A 22,000-nucleotide genomic window follows, 5' to 3' on the forward strand; every position below is an offset into this window, starting at 1 on the left:
TGAATTTGAAGTTGTTGTTTTGGTGCAATTTGTTGCTGAAAACAAGGAGGGTTGAATTGTTTTGCTCCAAACTGCTGGAACGGCTGTTGCATCGTATTCTGATTGTTGCTCCAGCTGAAGTTAGGATGATTCCAGTTGTCAAGATAATAAGTGGCAGGAATTGGCTGCTGCGATCTCTGAAAGTTGCTCACAAACTGAGATGAGTCACTAGATATAGCGTATTGCTCTGTCGCATGCTGACCTGCACACAGCTCATAAACACTAGTTATCTTCTTAACACCATAGTTAGCCAGAAAATCGATCTTCATAGACAACGCCTTTAGTTGAACAGTGATAGTCATAGTTGTATCCACTTCAAGAACTCCTGCTACCTTGCCCTGTGGACATCTCTGGGTTGGATACTGATATTCATTAGCAGCCATCGGTTCAATTAGATCATAAGCTTCCTCAAAGCTCTTTGCCTATAATGCTCCACCTGATGCTGCATCGAGCATGGGTTTGGAATGTGCTCCCAACCCATTGTAAAAACAAGTGATGATCATCCAATCAGGAATTCCATGATGAGGACACTCCCTAAGCATCTCCTTATAGCGCTCCCAAGCTTCACATAACGATTCTCCCGTTTACTGCGCAAATTGAGTAATAGCATTCCTGAGTGCAGCTGTCTTCGCCATAGGGAAGAATTTAGTAAAAAACTTCTGAGCAAGATCTTCCCAAGTAGTAATCGAACCATCTAGTAGAGAGTGTAACCAGCTCTTAGCCTTGTCCCTAAGAGAGAATGGGAACAGTCTCAACTTCACAGCATCCTCAGAAACACCACTGAACTTGAAGGTATCGCAGATCTCAATAAAATCCCTAATGTGCATATTGGGATCTTCCGTTGGAGAACCCCCAAACTGGATTGAATTCTGCACCCATTGAATTATGCCAGGCTTGATCTCAAAGGTATTAGTTGTGATAGCTGGCCGAACAATGCTAGATTGAATGTCATTGATCTTGGGTTGAGAAAAATCCATCAAGGCTCACGTTCGTGCTGCTGGATCTCCAATTGTAATGAGTACCTGAAACACAAATAAATAAACCGTGAAAGTAAAAGAATCCGAGTCAGTGAACTTTAACGACCACAAATGACAAGCACATAAACTAAAAATTAACACCGAGTCCCCGGCAGCGGCGCCAAAAACTTGTTAGGGCGAAAACACGCGCTAATATTCACGCAAGTATACGCGTTCGCAAGTAGTATAAGATATAAATCAGATTCGTTCCCACAAAGACTGGTTTAGGTTAAGTTCAATTTATGCACCTATGCAATAATGTATGGTTATCGCTCAATGTTAAGACAAATAATAAATTGGGTTTTTATTAAACTAAGAGATTATACTAAATAACATTAACTAAGAGAATTGAGGTTGAATTAATATATATGACAAACATGGGATTCTAACTTCATTACTACTTCATTCAATAGCCTTATCGTTCTTAACCTTAGCATGTGATGGTGATGACACTAATCAGATAACACGAAACTGATGAACGCCAACTTCCGTTGTACGAGTACCATTATACCAGACATCCACAAAAGAGATAGAAGCTGAATAGGCACCAATTATATTGAGACCCTATATGTCTATAGAATTTGACAACATAACGGTTTAAGCACAAGTTATCCATAATGATTACATAAGGCAAGTAAAATGGTTAGAGTTACCTACGAATCATGCATACACATACATGAACCTATGTTAGCATGGCAAGTTCTAAACCTCTATATTCACTGTCGCTTCAATAGAGATTAACACGCTATCTTATATGTTAGCTAAGCACATAAGACGAATAAGCACAACCAATACTAGGATATCAATCAATCACCACACACCAAAATATCAAAATAAATTAATTATTGAAATTCATAAGTAAATCCGCTAGAATCCCATGATAACGATTAGCCCATAATCAAACTCATCGTCACCATGGGTTCCAATAAAAGCATGGTATAAAACAAGGTCTTAATAAACTGAATAATAATCGAAGTACGAATAAACGAGATCTAGGTTCAACAAGAACGAAAACGAGCATCCAAAGTTATAACTAATTCAAAGAATCACAAGTTGAAAACAAGATCTTCTTTTTCGGAGTTGTTCTGTGCTTCTAGGTCTTCTCCTTGGTATCCCAATCTTCCCAGATTGTGGAAACCCTTTTTTTTAAGTATATATCTGCCCCTAGTGGACCTGGACCCTTAAAATCGTCAAATTCCACTCAAAAAAGGCTTTTTCAGCAAAATCAGCGACCAGCCGCGCCTTGGGCGGCCGCTCAGCTTTCCAGGGCAGGCGCTCAGCTCTCTGGGCGGCCGCTCAGCTCTCCTGGGCGGGCGCTCAGCTCCTGTCTGGAAAAATTTCTGATGAATCTTGTTTTGGCCATAACTTGAGTTCTACTCGTCAGAATTAGGCGATTCAACTGTCCACGCGAAGCTATTGAGATTCTCTACAACTTGACAATGGCCTTGGCTTCCAATTCTGATCATTTTTTATCATATTTCCTTTAAAAAGCTCATTTCTTCATTTAACTAATACCTGAAATGCAATAACACAAAAACACATCAAAATACCAACAACTAGAGTCTAAAACACCAATTTAAGCTTGTAATGAAGCATTCCAAGTGGATATAAAATCCACTTATCAATTGGTTAGCCAGTAATAATGCTCAGATCGATTGTGCGAATACGAAAGTGAAATTGCGAACTGCGGAAAATACAACGGTAATATTTAAAGGAGAGAAACAACGAAAAAAGTTTATGACGATGATGCAGACTAAATGATTGCTATGACAAGGATGTAAAATTTATTTAGCTTATGTGTTGGATACTTAAAAGGAAAGTCCGAGGATAGAAGATATTTCCATTGTGTTTCCGGATCGAGAAATTGAATTTACTATTGATTCAGCACCAAGTACGGAACCAGTTTTGAAAGCTCCGTATCGAATGACACCAGTTGAAATGAAAGAATTAGAGACACAATTACAAGATTTTCTAGATAACTGAATTATAAGACCAAGTGTATCATCATGGGGGTGCACCGGTATTTTTGGTAAAAAAGAAAAATGGTAGTATGTGACTATGTATCGACTATCATGAGTTGAATAAGTTAACTATCAAGAATAAATATCCTCTACCACGAATCGATGATTTAGTTGATCAGCTAAAAGGAGCCGCATGGTTTTCCAAGATAGATTTGAGCTCAGGGTACCATCAACTGAATATTAAGGCCGAAGACATTCCCAATACTGTTTTTCGCACAAGATATGGATATTATAAATTCCTTGTAATGGCATTCGGGTTAACTAATGCACCATCAGCGTTTATGGATCTGATGAACAGAGTATTCAAGAAATACTTGGACAAATTTGTGATTGTATTTATTGATGACATCCTGATTTACTCGGACACTGAAGAGGAACATGTCGAACATTTGAGGATTGTTTTGGAAATATTAAAAAAAGAACAGCTTTACGTGAAGTTCTCGAAATGCGAATTATGGTTAAGAGAATTACAATTTATGGGCCATATTATCATCATTGAAGGAATCAAAATTGATCCAGCAAAGATTGAAGCTATATTAAATTGGGAAAGGCCAAAGACGCTGACGGAAGTTAGAAGTCTCTTGGGATTGGCAGGTTATTATAGAAGATTTGTTAAGAATTTTGCGAAGATAGCTACGCCATTAACCAAGTTAACTTAAAAGAATGAAAGGTTTATATAGGATGAAAAATGTGAATAAAATTTTCAAGAATTGAAGAACCGACTAGTGACAGCACCTGTACTTGTGCTACCAGATGACAAAGGAGATTTTGTTATTTAGAGTGATGCTTCCAACCGAGGACTAGGATGCGTATTAATGCATCACGGTAACGTAATTGCAATGCTTCTAGGAAACTGAAACCTCATGAACAGAAATATCATACGCATGATCTGGAACTAGAAGCAATCGTGTTCGTACTAAAACATTGGAGACATTATCTTTACGATGAGAAGTGTGAAATTTACACGGATCATAAAAGCCTAAAGTATATATTTACGCAGAAGGAAATCAACATGAGACAGCGAAGATGACTAGAATTGATCAAGGATTATGATGTTATAATCACCTATCATCCAGGAAAAGCAAACACCGTGGCCGATGCGCTAAGTTGAAAAGAGAGTTTGAATATGCTAACTTCATCAGGAGAATTAGTCTGAGAATTTGAGAAAATAGAAATTGAAGTTCGTATTCCATGAGAATCCACTGAAATGAATTATGCAATAACCTTTCAGCCAGAACTATTGGAAAAGATTCGAAGATGTCAAGAAGAAGTGATGAGTCAAGAGGACGACAACCTAATGGGGAGAAGAAATTACAATTCAAAAGGATGATAAGAATTCTACAATTTTCCTCGAGAATCTGGATACCTAATGTACCAGAATTAAAGGAAGAAATCCTACAGGACGCTCATAACTCAAGATATTCTATACATCCAGGAAGCACAAAGATGTATCGAGATTTAAAAGAAAACTTTTGGTGTCCAAACATGAAGAAAGAAATAGCGGAGTGGGTAAGTAAATGCTATACGTGCCAACGATTGAAAGCAGAACATCAACGTCCAAGCGGATTATTACAACCACTGGATATTCCAGAATGAAAATGGGAACATCTAGTAATGGATTTTGTGGTAGGGATTCCAAGAACCAAAGCAAATCACGATGCGATTTGGGTAATCATTGATAGACTAACCAAATCAGCATATTTTCTCCCAATCAACGAAAGATTTTCACTTGACAAGTTAGTACACCTATATCTTAAAGAAATTATGATACGGCATGAAGCTCCTTTATCCATTATATTTGATCGAGATCCACGTTTCAATTCAAGATTCTGGAGACAGTTTCAGGAATGCTTAGGTACCAAATTGAATATGAGTACCGCTTATCATCCGTAAATGGATGGACAGAGTGAAAGGATGATTCAAATAATTGAAGATATGTTACGTGTATGTGCGATTGATTTTGAAGGCAGTTGGGACAAACATTTACCATTAGTGGAATTTTCTTACAATAACAGCCATCATGCAAGCATTGGAATGCCACCTTATGAAGCTTTATACGGAAGGAAATGCAGATCACATGTATATAGGGATGAAGTTGGTGAACGCAAAATTCTAGGTCCAGAATTGATTCAGCAGACTAAGGAAAAAGTAGAGCTTATCCAAAAGCGACTCGAAGCAGCACAAAATTGACAACACAAATATGCAGATCAAACCAGGAAGGATATGGATTACCAAAAAGGAGAGCATGTGTTATTAAAATTATCGCCATGAAAAGGATTAACCAGATTTGGGAACTAAGGTAAACTGAAGCCACGATACGTTGGTCCATTCAAAATCTTAAAGAAAGTCGGGAAGGTTGCGTACGAGTTAGCCTTACCGCCTCATATGCAGCATGTTCATAATGTGTTCCATGTGTCACTACTTAAGAGATATAATCCTGATTCTAGGCATGTAATAAAATATGAGACAATAAAGATTCAAGCTGATTTGTCTTATACAGAGCAACCAATAAGAATTTTAGATCGGCAGGAACGAGTATTGAGAAATAACTATGTACCTTTAGTACGAGTTTTATGAAGAAATCCTATGGTTGAAGAGTCAAACTGGGAACTTGAGAGTGAAATATTAGAAAATATCCCCAGTTATTTTCTTAGCGAGATTTTGAGGACAGAATCCTATTAAGGGGGGAAGGATGTAACGACTGAGAAATTACGCTTGTATTATATTATAATAACAATGAATTATGTGTTATTATGTTATCATATGTATTTAGCCATAAAACCCTAACTGTTATGTGCTACGTGTGTTCCGTATTGTCAGGGTATTTTTCGGGTATTTTGTTTCGTGTTAAAAGCTTTCGTATCAAAAGTTGTACGACCCGAACTTTGTTTTAATAGATGATATTTAAAATAAAATATTTGGCCTTATTTTTCCTAGAATGGCTTGTACCATCGCGTTATTCTGAACATCTAAATATTTTATAAATTTTCTCGTTTTGTGAAAAATGACTTTTCTGGGCCCCTTCGGGTGTCAAAAGCCCTACAAAAATCATATTTTTATTTTTATAAAATTATGGGACTTTCAAATATTCCATTTCTTTGCATTTTTGAATTATTCACAATTTTTGGGAATTTTTGGCATATATATTGTATATATTAAATATTTAAAAATTAATACTAAAAAATTATAAAATGAGGGGCCAACTAATTTTATTAGATGTATAATTAGGGCCTTAATTTTAATTAGGGGATTTTTTTTACTACTATAATAGCCTAATTTTTATTTAATTATTTATAATTAATTATTTAAAATACAGAAAAATCAGAAATTCTCTGTTTCGGCTCGGGTTTTTCAGAATCGGGTCGAGGAATCAAGCAGTGATTTTGATCAGTTTTCTGCACCAAATTGTATCATGTAAGTACTCAAATTGAAGGATTTGAGCTGTAGTATCTGATTATGTGATCAATTTCATGTTTTGGTTCACGGATTTTTGATTTGTAATTTTGGGGTTCATGTCTGATTTTGGTCTTTTTTATTCTGGGGTTATAAGATGATTTTCATGATTGATATAGCTTCCCTGTGATGTATACAATTGATTCATGCTAATTAATTTAACAAACGATTGCTTGAATTGATAGTTTTGTTCTAGGGTTTATGTGATTTTTTGTTTAATCATTTTTTATTTTAAAGATATCTGAGGTATGATTGAATATAGGGGTTTGATTATACGTTTTATAATCTTTATTTTGAGATATAGAACATGAACTTTGGTGTACGATTTAGTCAGATCGCAGTTTGGCCGAATTTTGAGTCGGTGTTGATCGAAAAATTGATACAGGGGTTATGGGACTGATTTGATGCTTTATTAATGTCTAGAACTAAGTTTAAAATCGACTTCGTATAAAATACAACACAAACGGTGCACAAGTTTACCAGGAATCGACTTTGTCGAAATCTGTAGAAGTTCACCGGAGTTCTTTGGGTTTTGGCCGGAGAAGACGATCTGGTGATCATTGATTGACATAAACCAGGGGGTTGTGTTCCTGGGTTTATGTTGAATGAAAACCCCCTAAAAACGTGAACCAGCAATGCCTGGATTAGTCGAATTAAGGTGGCCGGAAAACAGGACGGTGGCCGGAATCCTCACCGGATTCTGGGTTCATCACCAACCCGTTTTATTCTTCAAAACCCGGTTGCAACCCATTTTGCAACTCGGATTTGATCTGTTTTGTCAGAAGTTGAATTTCTCACAATTGTTTCTGAATTTTTATTTTTCTTTTATTTTTATAAATTATAAAAAACATTTTTATTTATGTTATAAATTGATTAATTAATTATTTCATTAATTGATTTATTTTTGAAATATTTTCTAAAAATTGAGATGAATTATTTATTAATTATTTATTAGTTATATATTCTTTATTTATTAATTACTCCCTCCATTCCATTTTACTTGTCACATTTCTTTTTATAGAAGTGAAATTGACCAAATTTTGACCAAAAATAAACATTGTTTTTGTATTATTTCAGAAAACTAAAAATTATATATTAAAGTAGATTAAATCTACTTTTCAGTGATGTAATTTTTTTATTTTGTTCAAATATAAAATATTAATAAATTTGGTCAAACTTTAGTCAATTTAACTGGGTTAAAATGATTAAGGATAATTAATCAAATTATTTTTGATAAATCATAATAAATTCATTTTAATTCCAAAAATTATGGAAAATCATTTTTAATTCTGATTTTTCTTAAATAATTATTTAAAAATAATTTTGAGATTCAATTATTTTGAATAATTAATTATATTGAATAACAATTGATTTATCCTTATTTATTAAATAATAATTGAACCGTTTATCCGATTTAGACGAAACGAAAGCCCTTAGACTCAGAAAAATGATTTATTTTCATTAAAAATAGTTTCAAACCTTAATTTCTTTTGGAAACAAGTCGGATTTCGATATTTATTCATTTACAGACCCTATTACTTATAGAGGCGAGTCCAATAAATTCCGAAAATTAGGAAACGAACCAGATATTGTTCAGTAATGTGAGTAGTGAGTTGATTTCATTCTTAAATATTATTTTCAAACCTAGAATGACTATGTAAATTATGTGCTATGTGAATTATGTGGTTAACCGAGTCCTAAATGTTAGTAATTATTATACGAGTTAATTGTAAACGTACGGATAGACAATAAGGGCTACGTAGAATCGGTTTGATACACGATTAACATACAAGTTGACTGAATAAGCATCTTTCTTTGTTAGAGATGAAGCTAACAAGGTGGACCGAGCCAGTGTTAGAGAACGGTGATATACTTGTGGTAGATAGCGTAACAGACAAGTTTTTTCCCTATTCTAAATTCAGAATAGTGAATTGCTTTCAGATTCTTATCGCAGTTACACACTGATAACTCCTGTTCATAAACACTGATATACAATTATTATGCCTTTGTTTATATTTCATTTCGATTCCTGATTTCTCCTAATTCATTGAATCCTTTATTCATATTCTAATAGATTATATATATCTACACATATCCTGATATATTCTGATGTTGGGATACATCAAAGTATACATATTATTCCGGTTGATCATCTATGGACTTGATGGTGACGATTATGATCAGGTTTACACTTGATCCTAAGGACCGAGAATTAACCAGATCTTTGTGTTGGGCCGTAGAGTCTGGGTACCCATATGGATCTATACATAAAGGTATAGATTTGTACTGTATCTTGTCTGATCAGCAGGATATAGGTGCGAACTTGTGTCCAGTCTAGTTTATTGAGAATCGCCGATAGTGGCATTCGTTCTCATTTGCAGAAATGCATAGTTACCGATACAATCAGATTACTGGTTCATTTAGCTTTAACATACTACTGTGTTAGGTCACACACACTGTAGAGGGGGTGAATACAGTGTAAAGTACAATCAAATCGAACTTTAATATCTCAAGTAATAGAAAATAAACTTTATTGAAATAATAAACTCTGTTACAGTATGGAACTGTTACCTCTCAGTGATGAACAAATATCACGAGAGCTGCTAGGGTTACAATGAATAATATTCTCGAATATGATAACACGTATAGTGTAAACCCTATGTCTGTGTTTATATACTACACAGTTACAAGATAATCGCTAATTGATATGGAATATAATTCTGCTTCCTAAAATATATCAATCAGATATCTTTTCTTCCAAGTATTATATTCTTCATAGAATTCCTTCTTCATGCATATCTCTTCTTATGTTTATCTCGATCTTCTTTCCTTTAATCAACTACTGTCCTTATCTGAACATCCTTCAGCTTAAGTTCTGATATCCATCTTTTGATGATTATCTTCTGATAATATAAGTATTGATATCCTTAAGTCCTGACTTCCAGTAAGTACTGATTTATCCTGTTTAAGTAAGATCTGAAAACTAAACATAAATCATATTAACCATGACATTATCAAATATATCTAACAATCTCCCCCAACTTGTAAATTAGCATAATATACAAGTTTAACGGATATTTGATGATGTCAAAAACATTAAGTACAAATGCATGAGAATTAGACTAGATAACTACAACTTACAGTCCTTAAAGCTTTACCAATATTTAACTTCTGATAACAGCTTCAGTCTGTACAAATATCAGAATTTAATCAGTTGTAGATCTTGACTTGGCTTTATCTTCTGATCTCTCTGATGTCAGGAGTTGTTCTGAGATAGTTCTTCAACAAACATCTCTCAGCATATCTAAGTTCATCAATCATCCTCCTTTTAGCATCTTTAAGCTCTGCATTATCTTCACCAATTTGAAAGATTGTAGCCCTGAGATCATTAATCTTTGCTTTTCTTATATCCTGATCCAGTCTGATCAAATAAGCTTTATCAGACTCAAGATTGACTTCCACATCCCTGTAACCCAGAAAGGTAGTTATAATCTTAGCAGTATTGGGCTTCATTTCAACTATATCACCCTTGTGATCTCTGTACTTTGGAACATATGTGATGTCAGACTTAACAGAATAAAGCCTTTTCTGTTTTTGAATCTGATCCTTCAAATAGTTTGCAGCACTTTCTGTCAATCTGTCATCCACTTGAAGTAAGAATAGTACATGCTCCAATTCTTCAAAATACTTCAAAGGAATGGTATTTTGCCTTATATGATAAACCCTACCATCTGTCATGAAGTACAACAAGATGTGTTCTTTCAAGTAGGTATGGTAAACCATTTGTACAGATTCCAGTTGATTCAATCTCTCAGGAGTTTCTCCAATACCTGGTTCACTCAAGGAAGTTGGATCATTGGTAGTGTTATGTATTCTTCTTTCATCAGCACTTCCCAATCCAGTTTTATCTCTTGCTTCCTTTCCAGTAACTACTCTTGCTTCAAAACCACTTGCAGCAGTCTTCAAAGGTTGAGTCTGTTTTGCTTTAGTGAATCCTGGTATGAGTTTCTTTGATCTATCTTCTGATTTCAAGTTAACTTGAGCTATGTCAGAGGTTACTTGCTTTTTCGAAATATCAGAACTTACTGTCTCTTGACTCTAAACAACTTGAGCCATGTCAGAGGTTGTTTTAAGAACTTTTCTTGAAGTCAGAGCAAGATCATCCTTTTCATCAGTGATTTCTTCATTCTCAGGAGGCACATAAACCTTGATAGGTTCACCAACCTTTTCTTTACCCTTGGATCTTGGATCTATCTGCGGTTGTGATTTAGCCAATGTTGCTTCAGTATTTGTCCTTTCTTTTATCACAATGCCTTTGAGTTTTGGAAGTATCTTTTTACCAGAAGCTTCAGATTTAGATGTGACTTTCTCTGATTCAAGTCTGGCTTCTTCTTCTATTAAACTCTCCAAGTCCATTCCTCGATTTTCCTGAAGAAATAACTGTCTTGACATTTCTTCATCAAGATCTAAAAGTTCATCAAAACTTATACTTTTACCAGTAGCAGAACTAATTCTTTTCCCAGTATCAGAACTTGTCCTGTGACTTGTGATTTTAGCTTTTCTTGATGAGAAATCTCTACCTTGACTATGACCTCTACCCATTCCTGAGTTTCCTTGATCATCCTTCTCATCATCCTTCCCTTTCAGTGTCTTGTCAGTCTTGCATTTGGACTTAATTACTTTCTCCCCCTTTTTGGTATCAGCAGGTAGTAGAAGAGAGACAAGCAATTCCACTGAGGCTTGGATTTCAGTAAGTTGAGATTGCTGAGAAGCTTGATTTTTCAGAATATCATCAATCTGAGCTTGTTGTTTCTCTTGAGTCTTCTCAATATAAGCAATCCTGCCAAAGGTAGGTTTGAAGAACTGTTTCTTATCAATCTTGTGAACTTGATCTTGTTTGATAAATTCTTCCCGAATCTTGTGTAGCTCTGCATGAGTAGTTGAATGAAGACCTTGTAGATGTTTAGTACTCAATGCAGTGACTCTAAGCTGTGTTTTGAAATCATCAGTAATTAACATCTCATCAGCTTTAGTCAAGTGTACAACAAGATGCTTTGCACTTGGAACACAGGAAACTGAGTTCCATTCCTTAGTCCACTCCTGTCCTGCAGGAGTTGCACTCCAAGGCACTGGTGCTTCTCCGGTAACAAACTTCTTAACAAGTTCAGATTTAAGAACAGTTTGTGGAGGGGCATGTCCTGAAGGACCTGCTTCATCAGCATCTGCATTTGGAGCAGCATCACCAGTATCTCCAGCATTTGCAGTATCAGAACTTACAGAATCAGTATCTTCTGATAAAACAACAGTGTGAGTAGTAATGGAGGCTTTAGCATCCTCTAATTGCTGATCTGGTTCTAAGTTCTGATCAACAGCCATATCCTGATGATCACCTATATTCTGATCATCAGCATCTAGATGCAGAGAAGGTGTAGTAGATAATTCTGGAGTTTGAGCAGCAGGTGTTGTTGATGGATTAGTTGTTGTTGGAGCTTCTAAGAGAATTACTTCAGGAACAACTAAGGTCTGGAAATCAATATCAGCACTTGTGTCTGTAGTAATAGGAGATACAGATTTTTGAACAGGAGACACAGATTGTGTATTGGCCTTTTCAGTAACAGCTTCCTGAGTTGGAGTTGATGGAGAAGTAGTGACTGGAGCAAATTCCTTTTCTTGTAAGATCAGAGATTCCTGATCCCCTTCCTTAGCTGCTGCTTCTTCATCATCTGAAACTGGCCTTTTTGCCCTCTGTTTCTTGTATCTCTTTGTAGATATGGATTCCTTGGGAGTTTCAGGAACAGTCATTCTTCTAAGCCTCTTGAGAAGCCTAGATCCCCCAATTGCAGAATCCTTCTGAGAAGTCACTTTCTCAGTTTCTTGGACAACAGGTTCTGATGTAGAAACATGTTCCTCACTGTCTGATTCATCTCTCAAAGCAATCCTCCTGTTCTTTTGAAGTGTTTGCGGAACAGTCTTTGTCCTCTTAGGCTTGGAAGATGAAGGTTTCATAGGAGGTTCTGAGGATGAGGGTTGAACTGTCTGTGAAGTGGAGAGATATGATTTGAGATATTGCCTGAGTGTTGGTTGAGTAGTATGGGTGGTAGGTGCTGATGGTTGTTGTGATGTTTGGGAGGTAGTTGTTGGTTGGACATCAGGATAAACAGATCTATAGGAATCAGGATCAGCATTTACTAAGATCTGTTTTACAGACTGAGGAATCTGTAAAGGTCTAACCACTGGTTTCTTAGTGTCAGCATTTACCAGGTCATTAAAGTATCATTTTATAACTTTGAAAGGTGGAGTTAAGGTACTGGTTAGTCGAGGTTCATCAGTACAAAAAGTATATATAAGTTGACAGAATCTAGCAAAGTAGACAACATTCATATCCTCTGTCATCCTATCCCCAATAAAACCTATTATAGCAGTTGCAAAATCAAAATGAGTTTGGTTTATAATGGCATACCCGATGTGCTGACTCATTATGGGGATGGCATCAAAATTCGAACACTTGTTCCCAAAAGCTTTAGTGATGCAGTCGAAGAAGAAGCTCCATTCCCTTCTGATATGAGCCTGTTTCAACTGCCCAAGCTTTGCCAAACTCTGTTCATACCCCAAACTGGCCATTAACTCCTGAAGAGCGGATTCCTCTGGAATTGAAAAAGTACATCCTTCTGGGAGATGTAGAGCCTTGCGTATTGTACCAGGAGTGACTGCATATGGAGAATTACCCACTTCGAAAACAATACTAGGAGTACCATTTTTACCACCATTATCAAAGTTTCCAGTCCTCCAAAGTGTCAGAACTTGTTGGCTTGAGAAGACTGAAGGTTGGGTCAATGCATACCCAATTTCACTGTGTGCAAGAAGATCTTGCACAAAATGCAATTCAGACGGAGCTTCAGCATTATCAAGAATTGCAGCATAGTTGTTTGGAACAAATTTAGCTCCATCAATGATTAAATCCTTAGGTGCCATGAAATTAATCGAGATTTATAAGTGCCTGTTAGGTGTTTGAAAGAATGTTTATATGAAAAACCAACGTTAGAAGAAGAAAGAGAGTAAAAGCAAATAGAGAGAAAAAGTATGAAAGGAAATAAAAGATTAAAAAATCCTCTCTCTGTCTTACTTATACTTTAAAAAAAATGTAACTGTTGGACACCTGTCAGACATGCAGTAAAAATGAATAGTTAATGGGCACGAGAAAACAGTAATCATTACTTACCCACTTGCAGTTTTTCAAGGAAAAACCGTTCCACTTACCCAGTTATTCCATTAATCAAGGTGAATCAGTTTTAATTCAAAATTGAAATTGTTCCCACTTATTTAATTATTTTTCACTGCAACATCAGTATTCTGAAAAAAATTCGAGTGAAAATGACCATAATAAATCAGATGAGCAAGTACTGATAAAGTAAAATCAGAACTTAAGTTAAAACAGAATTTATATGGTCATCAGAATATGAATTTGTACCATGATTTATCAATGCATTACAAAATATCTCAGAGACAAGATCTTGAAACAAAAACAAATTTCATTAATATATCAAGAGAATACATTCATGAAATTTAAATTACATCAGAACTTTTTACAAGATTGCCCTAAGCTGCTAAACCTAACGTCAACAGCCTTTGTCCTAGCTCAAGAAGCAGGGCAAGGCTGATGATGAAGAAAAACAGGAAGAAGAAAATAAATCATTTCTTCTTCCTACTCTCGACAAACAGAATAGCGAGTCGAATAATTCGCTCTTGCTGGCGGAGAGCTTCCAGCCTTTCCTCCTCCAATCGCTCCAGATGGCGATGGTAGTCCATGTAGAAGAACAGGAGGTGGGTGAGTACCTCCTGGGGAACGAAGTCCCATATCTCATCAGGAATGGCAATAACGTGCCATTCCTGCTGCCAATCGGCACAGCTCAGTTCCATGTTGAATGTTTCGTAGTTCAAAAACATATTGTAATTGACCATGGTGTTTTTGATATAAAGATTATGAAGGTGAGTTTGTGATAAAAGATTTGATGGGAAGGCTGATGTGAAGTGTTTGTTTATATAGGCAAGAGAATGCCAGGAGACGCAAAGAAATTTAATGCTGACAGGTAGAATTAATTCTACCTCGTCTCCCCAGACTTGGAAAAAGAAAAACATTCATTGGAAAGGGAAAACATGGTTTAATGCGCACAAGAAGCAAGTAAAAGTTGACTGTTCATGTACGAGTACCACTATCCCTAAATATAGTGACTGTTAATCTTCCACTTCAACATATTCTGGTTTAAACTGAGACTGTTTTCAAATTTTATCCACAAATAAGTCAAGTAAAGAATCAGAATTTAATATCAGAACGTAGACTGATATCAGAACTTAACAGTCATCAGAATATAATGTCTTAACTCAAAAAATGAATGCCTATCTTAGTAAGTCCTCACACAAATTCTGATTTATATTCTTCAGAACTTAATCATCAGAACATGCAATCAGAACTTGTCCTCAGAATTTGTGCAATGTGACACAATGACTGTTCATCTAAAATAACATAGATCACCACAGTGATTTTCATCATTCATATGGAGTGTTTAGTGTGTGCATTAAGCTAAATATCAGACAAGGAGTAAAGTCTGATTTACTTCAGTACATCTTAGAAATAAGGCATAACTAAAACTTTGCTAAAGAGCTGTCATTATTCTGAAACCTACTGTTGAAGGAGTTCATGCTTGAGTCCACCTCAACTATTTTGCTAATTTTGTGCATCTTTTTAAATTTCATTTTACAGTGGCTTCTCAGTGTAAGTGAGTCACGACTGCTTATCAGAATTTTTGCTATTATCAGAGTATTTCTCCAGTAATCATAGAGTGTGAAAAGTCACTAAGAAAATATTTTGCTTTTTTAATGCATATTTACTTAATACCAGCCATGCACTTGGGTCGTCCCTTCCACATTTTTTACTCTAGATCTCAAAGGAGTACCTGAATTTTAATCCTTGATTCTTTGTTTTTTCTTTTGATAAGTGAGGTTTATCAGCACTTAGTACATTCAACAGATTTACTAGCATCAGAACTTAACAGATGAGAAGCAATATTCTAGTTTGTGACTTAGTAAAAAGATAGACAAAGTAAACTCAACTAAGCTCAATTATCAGAATTTGCTTGTGTCAATAGATTTCCACAGAAATAATTACTTCTTACATGGGATCCCTTGTTTATTGAAGACTACTAGGTCAGCATCTAGCACAGTTATCCTCATAGGATTGAATAGTTACCTAAACAGACATATCACTATCAGAGTTTAGAAACATATATCAGACAACAGTCGGTACTTAAACACATTTTTCAATTAAGCATAGAATATACAAAGAGATTAAATTCTGTAAATACTGATCATAAAGTCTGATGCATCAGAACAAAACTAAGCAGATTTAGAGAAAGAACCTGAAACCATTCCAAGTTCATTTACCAATCTTGTAAAAGTAGCTTCACACAATGGTTTTGTGAAGATATCTGCTAGTTGTTGATCTGTTGGAATAAAGTACAATTCCACTGTACCTTCATCCACATGTTCCCTGATGAAGTGGTACCTGATGCTGATGTGCTTTGTCATAGAGTGTTGAACTGGATTACCTGTCATAGCAATAGCACTTTGATTATCACAGTAAATAGGGATTTTGAAATATGTTAACCCATAATCCAGTAACTGATTCTTCATCCAAAGAATCTGTGCACAACAGCTTCCTGCAGCAATATATTATGCTTCTGCAGTTGATGTGGAAATTGACTTTTGTTTCTTGCTAAACCAAGAAACCAATCTGCCTCCAAGAAATTGGCAGCTTCCACTTGTGCTTTTCCTGTCAATTTTGCAACCTGCAAAATCTGCATCTGAGTAACCTATTAGTTTAAAATCTGATTCTCTGGGATACCACAATCCCAGATCAGCTGTTCCCTTAAGATACTTGAATATTCTTTTTACAGCTGTTAAGTGAGGTTCTCTTGGATCTGCTTGAAATCTTGCACAAAGACAGGTAGCATACATGATATCAGGTCTACTAGCAGTTAGATAGAGTAGAGAGCCAATCATACCTCTGTAATCAGTAATATCTACTGATTTACCAGTATCCTTGTCCAGTTTTGTTGCAGTGGCCATGGGAGTGGATGCACTTGAACAATCTTGCATTTCAAATTTCTTCAGCAAGTTTCTGGTGTACTTAGTTTGACAAATAAAAGTGCCTTCTTCATTCTGCTTGACTTGAAGGCCTAGTAAATAGCTAAGTTCCCCCATCATACTCATCTGATACCTTGACTGCATCAGTTTGGCAAACTTCTTGCAAAGTCTGTCATTTGTAGACCCAAAAATGATATCATCAACATAAATCTGGACCAGAAGTAAGTCCTTTCCATGGTTGAGGTAGAACAGTGTTTTGTCTATAGTTCCTCTATTAAATCCACTTTCCAGAAGAAACTGAGCTAAAGTCTCATACCATGCTCTAGGAGCTTGCTTAAGTCCATAAAGTGTTTTATCAAGCCTATAGACATAATCTGGATGTTTGGAATCTACAAAGCCTGGAGGTTGTTCAACATATACTTCCTCCTCCAATTCTCCATTGAGAAAAGCACTTTTCACATCCATTTGAAAGACAGTAAACTTTTTGTGAGCAGCATAAGCCAAAAATATCCTTATGGCTTCTAACCTAGCAACTGGTGCAAATGTTTCATCATAATCAATTCCCTCCTATTGAGAATATCCTTTTACAACCAGCCTTGCCTTATTCCTTGTAATTATGCCATCACTGTCAGTTTTGTTTCTGAACACCCACTTTGTACCAACAACAGATCTATTCTTTGGTCTTGGCACTAGGGTCCAGACTTTGTTTCTTTCAAATTCATTTAACTCTTCATGCATTGCTTGCACCCAATCAGCATCTTGAAGAGCTTCTTCCACTTTCTTTGGCTCAGTCTGAGAAAGAAAAGAATTGTAAAGACATTCGTTTGAAGTACCTGTTATAGTTCTGACACCTGCATCAGGATTTCCAATTATCAAATCAGGTGTATGTGATTTAGTCCACTTCCTTGCAGATGGAAGGTTTTCTCTAGAACTGGATGCTCCCCCATGATTCATGTTGTCTTCAACTTCATTTTCTGATGCTCCCCCTGAAACTATGCTCTCTGAGTTGGATTCTTCAGAATTTCGATTTTCAGAACTATCAGAACTTGGCTTATCAGAACTTGATGAATCAGAACTTGAAGAGCCAGATGTATGTTCTGATGCTTCTTGAGATGTGGTAAGATCTTGAGTATGCTCCCTCTACAAAGGTGCATCTTCCTTTGGCGTAGTCACCACAGTTTCAATAACATCAGAGTTTAATCCATCAGAGTTTACAGTATCAGGACTTAGATTGTCAGGATTTTCAGTATCAGAATTTGAGTCTTCATTTGCAAATCTCAGCTGTTCATGATCAATAAAATCTTCAAGTCCAGTAATCTTCTTGTCATCAAAAGAGACATTGATAGATTCCATGACCACTCTTATTCTAAGATTATAGACTCTGAAGGCTTCTGTGGAAAGTGGATATCCAACAAAGATTCCTTCATCAGCTTTTAGATCAAATTTGGATAGTTGTTCAGGATGAGTCTTGAGAACAAAACACTTGCATCCAAATACATGAAAATACTTCAGATTTGGCTTCTTTTTCTTCACCATCTCATATGGTGTCTTTCCTTGCTTGTTAATGAGTGTTGCATTTTGAGTAAAACAAGCAGTTTGTACAATTTCAGCCCAGAAATAGGTTGGAAGCTTTGCTTCTTCAAGCATTGTACGTGTAGCTTCAATGAGAGTTCTATTCTATCTTTCAACAACTCCATTTTGCTGTGGAGTTCCAGGAGCAGAAAATTCCTGCTTAATTCCATGGTTTTTGCAGAACTCTTCCATTATCAAATTCTTGAACTCAGTGCCATTATCACTCCTTATGTTTTCACAGAATCTTTGACCAATTTATCCAAATGTTTGACATGATCAATTAAGATAGATGCAGTTTCACTTTTTGTGTGCAAGAAATACACCCATGTGTATCTGGTGAACTCATCCACTGTGACCAACGCATATTTCTTCTTTGCAATAGACATGACATTCACTGGACCAAATAGATCAATATATAGTAGATGACAAGGCTCAAGAATTGATGATTCAGTCTTGCTCTTGAATGAACATTTTCTTTGTTTGGCCTTCTGACAAGAATCACAAAGGCCATCAGGAGAAAATACTGACTTTGGCAGTCCTCTCACAAGATCTTTCTTGACCAGCTCATTTATATTGTTGAAATTTAAATGAGAGAGTTTCTTGTGCCAATTCTAGCTTTCTTCAATTGATGCTCTACTCAACAAACAGATTGCAGAACCATCAGTACTTGTTGAAAGCTTAGCTTCATAAATGTTACCACGCCTGTATCCTTTCAGAACAACTTTTCCTTAAGATTTACTCACAACTTCACAGTGTTCTTCAAAGAAATCAACATGATAACCTCTTTCACAGATTTGACTTATACTCAGCAGATTGTGTTTAAGTCCTGAGACCAGAGCTACTTCATTAATGATGACATTCCCAAGATTGATATTGCCATATCCCAATGTTTTTCCAATGTTGCCATCTCCATAAGAAACACTTGGGCCAGCTTTCTCCACAAAGTCTGATAGCAGGGCTTTATTTCCAGTCATATGTCCTGAACATCCACTGTCCAGGACTAGGATATTTTTCCTGTTGCCCCGCAATCACAAAGACCACTAATGATTAGTTTTAAGGACCCAGACTTGCTTGGATCCTTTGGCCTTATCAAGTTTGTTAACATTTGCAGCGGATTTAGCATCAAAGTTTATGTTAACATTTTTCTTATCAGAATTTACACTATCAGACTTTGAATCAGAATTTACACTAGAAGGAACAATGGAAACTTTCTTTAAAGAAGGTTTTATTTGATAATAATCATAGTACAAACTATGATATTCCTTACAAGTATATATGGAATGCCATAAACTACCACAATGAAAACAAGGATTTTGTGGCTTATATCTAACATACTGACTCTTAACTCCTGACTTTGAAAGTAAGGAGTTTATGTTCTTATTCTTCCTGCAAAAAGAAGCCAAATGGTTAGAACTTCCACAGTTATGACATGTTTTCCTAGGAGCTTCAGGAACAGTTTTTCCTAGGTGATTTTACCTTGTTTGCATTCTTAACATCTTTCAGCTTATGCTTAAGCTGCTTCTTAGTCATTAAGCCTATGTTTACTTCATCTGTCTTTTCCTGTTTTAGTTTGTCAGAAGTTAATCCCTCTTTAACTTCTGATTTCTCATTATCAGACTTTACAGTTACAAACTTAACAGGTTTTAATTTTGGCTTTTGCTTAACAACAGGCTTAATTTCTATAGTTCTTTTATCATTCTTATCTTCTCCATAACCTAAGCCCTCTTTCCAATTTTCACTACTTAGCAAATTTTGAGTTGTTCTGCCAGAGTTAGTCCAAGTCCTGATTATCTCTCTTTCCTTTTCTAACTCAGTTTTTAGAGATTCATTCATTTTTAGCACTTCATCCCTAATATAAAAAGCATCATCTCTATCCTTTTGAGTTTGATGGAACATAACTAACTCTTTTTCTAAGAAATCATTTCTTTTCTTAAAAGCAAGATTTTCATAAGTTAATCTTTCACATGTTAAAGTTTGATCTCTATAACTAACAAACATGGTTTTAAGATATCTTCTCAACTCATTAATATCATCAGTATGAAAAGCATAAGTAGTCTGAGGTACCTTTGTTTTAGCAGCTTCAGAACTGCTCTCAGCACTTTCTTTATCAGCATTTGCCATCAAAGCATAGTTCTCCCCACTTTCAGGGTCTGAGGTGTCTGTCCAGCTTTTCTTCTTTGTGACAAGAGCCTTGCCTTTGTCACCCTTCACTTTCTTACAATCAGGAGATATGTGGCCTTTCTCACCACAGTTATAGCATTTGACATTGGTATAATCTCCTCTATCAGACTTTCCTCCTCTGCCCTCAGATCTTCTGAAATTCTTCTTATCAGAACTTGTGCCTTTCCTGGAAAACTTCTTTCCCTTCCTGAACTTCCTGTATGCAATCTTTGTGATCCCTTTCACCATAAGAGCACACAGCTTCATCATCTCCTCATCAGTATCAGTCTCAGGCAAGCTTTCAGAATCTAAGTCATCATCACTTTCAGAACTTGATGACTCAGTATCAGACTTTGTGAAAAGAGCTTTACCCTTGTCTTTCCTTGAGGTAGCTACCTTGGGGGATTCTTCTTCAGCCTTAAGAGCAATTGTCCTTGACTTTCCTCCTTTCCTCTTGCTTCTTTATTCCATCTCAAGTTCATAAGTCTTGAGCATTCCATAAATTTCATCAAGAGTTGTTTCATCAAGACTGTAGTTGTCTCTTATTGTTGTTGCCTTCAAATCCCAACATTCAGGAAGAGCTAACAGGAATTTAAGGTTTGAATCTTCAAGATCATACTCCTTATTAACCAGTGACAGATCATTCAAGAGTTTGATAAATCTATCATATAAATCAGTCAATGACTCATTAGCCTTTGAGTCAAAGTGTTCATACTCTTGAGTGAGTATTGTCTTCCTGTTCTTCTTAATTGTATCAGTTCCCTGACACCTTGTTTCCAGAGCATCCCATATCTCCTTAGCAGTCTTGCAGTTAATTACCCTGTTTGACATTACATTATCAATGGCACTATGCAGTAAGTGTCGTACCTTAGCATCCTTAGCAATTGATGCGATATCTTCAGCAGTATAATCACTCTTCTCCTTTGGTACGGTCTTTGTTGCTTCACCTGCAACTGCAACAACGAGCTTGGTTGGTTTGTGAGGTCCTTCCTTGATTCTATCAAGATATTCTGGATCTGTAGCTTCCAGAAACATGGTCATCTTCACCTTCCATATGGCATATTCAGATGGTCTCAGTATGGGAACTCTGATGGTTTCATACCGACTTTGAATTTGTGTCTTTGGAGGTTCTTCAGTTTTGGTAGGCTTAGTTGGAGTTTCTGTGTCAGACATGATTGTGTTTGGATCTTTAACTGTATGTGCGTTAACAGATAGGCTCTGATACCACTTGTTAGGTCACACACACTGTAGAGGGGGTGAATACAGTGTAAAGTACAATCAAATCGAACTTTAATATCTCAAGTAACAGAAAACAAACTTTATTGAAATAATAAACTATGTTACAGTATGGAACTGTTACCTCTCAGTGATGAACAAATATCACGAGAGCTGCTAGGGTTACAATGAATAATCTTCTCGAATATGATAACACATATAGTGTAAACCCTATGTCTGTGTTTATATACTACACAGTTACAAGATAATCGCTAATTGATATGGAATATAATTCTGCTTCCTAAAATATATCAATCAGATATCTTTTCTTCCAAGTATTCTATTCTTCATAGAATTCCTTCTTCATACATATCTCTTCTTATG

General features: G+C 35.9%; 1 non-coding gene across 1 annotated transcript; it reads left to right on the top strand.

The window, feature by feature from the left end:
• The first annotated feature begins 552 nt into the window (after positions 1-552).
• LOC141676015 (small nucleolar RNA R71) lies at positions 553-659 on the top strand. The gene has a single exon (XR_012556629.1). It is a non-coding gene; the product is annotated as a small nucleolar RNA R71 (small nucleolar RNA).
• Positions 660-22,000: the final 21,341 nt, after the last annotated feature.

Source organism: Apium graveolens, chromosome 7 (assembly GCF_009905375.1).
Source record: "Apium graveolens cultivar Ventura chromosome 7, ASM990537v1, whole genome shotgun sequence".
In the NCBI taxonomy this organism is placed as follows: domain Eukaryota; kingdom Viridiplantae; phylum Streptophyta; class Magnoliopsida; order Apiales; family Apiaceae; genus Apium; species Apium graveolens.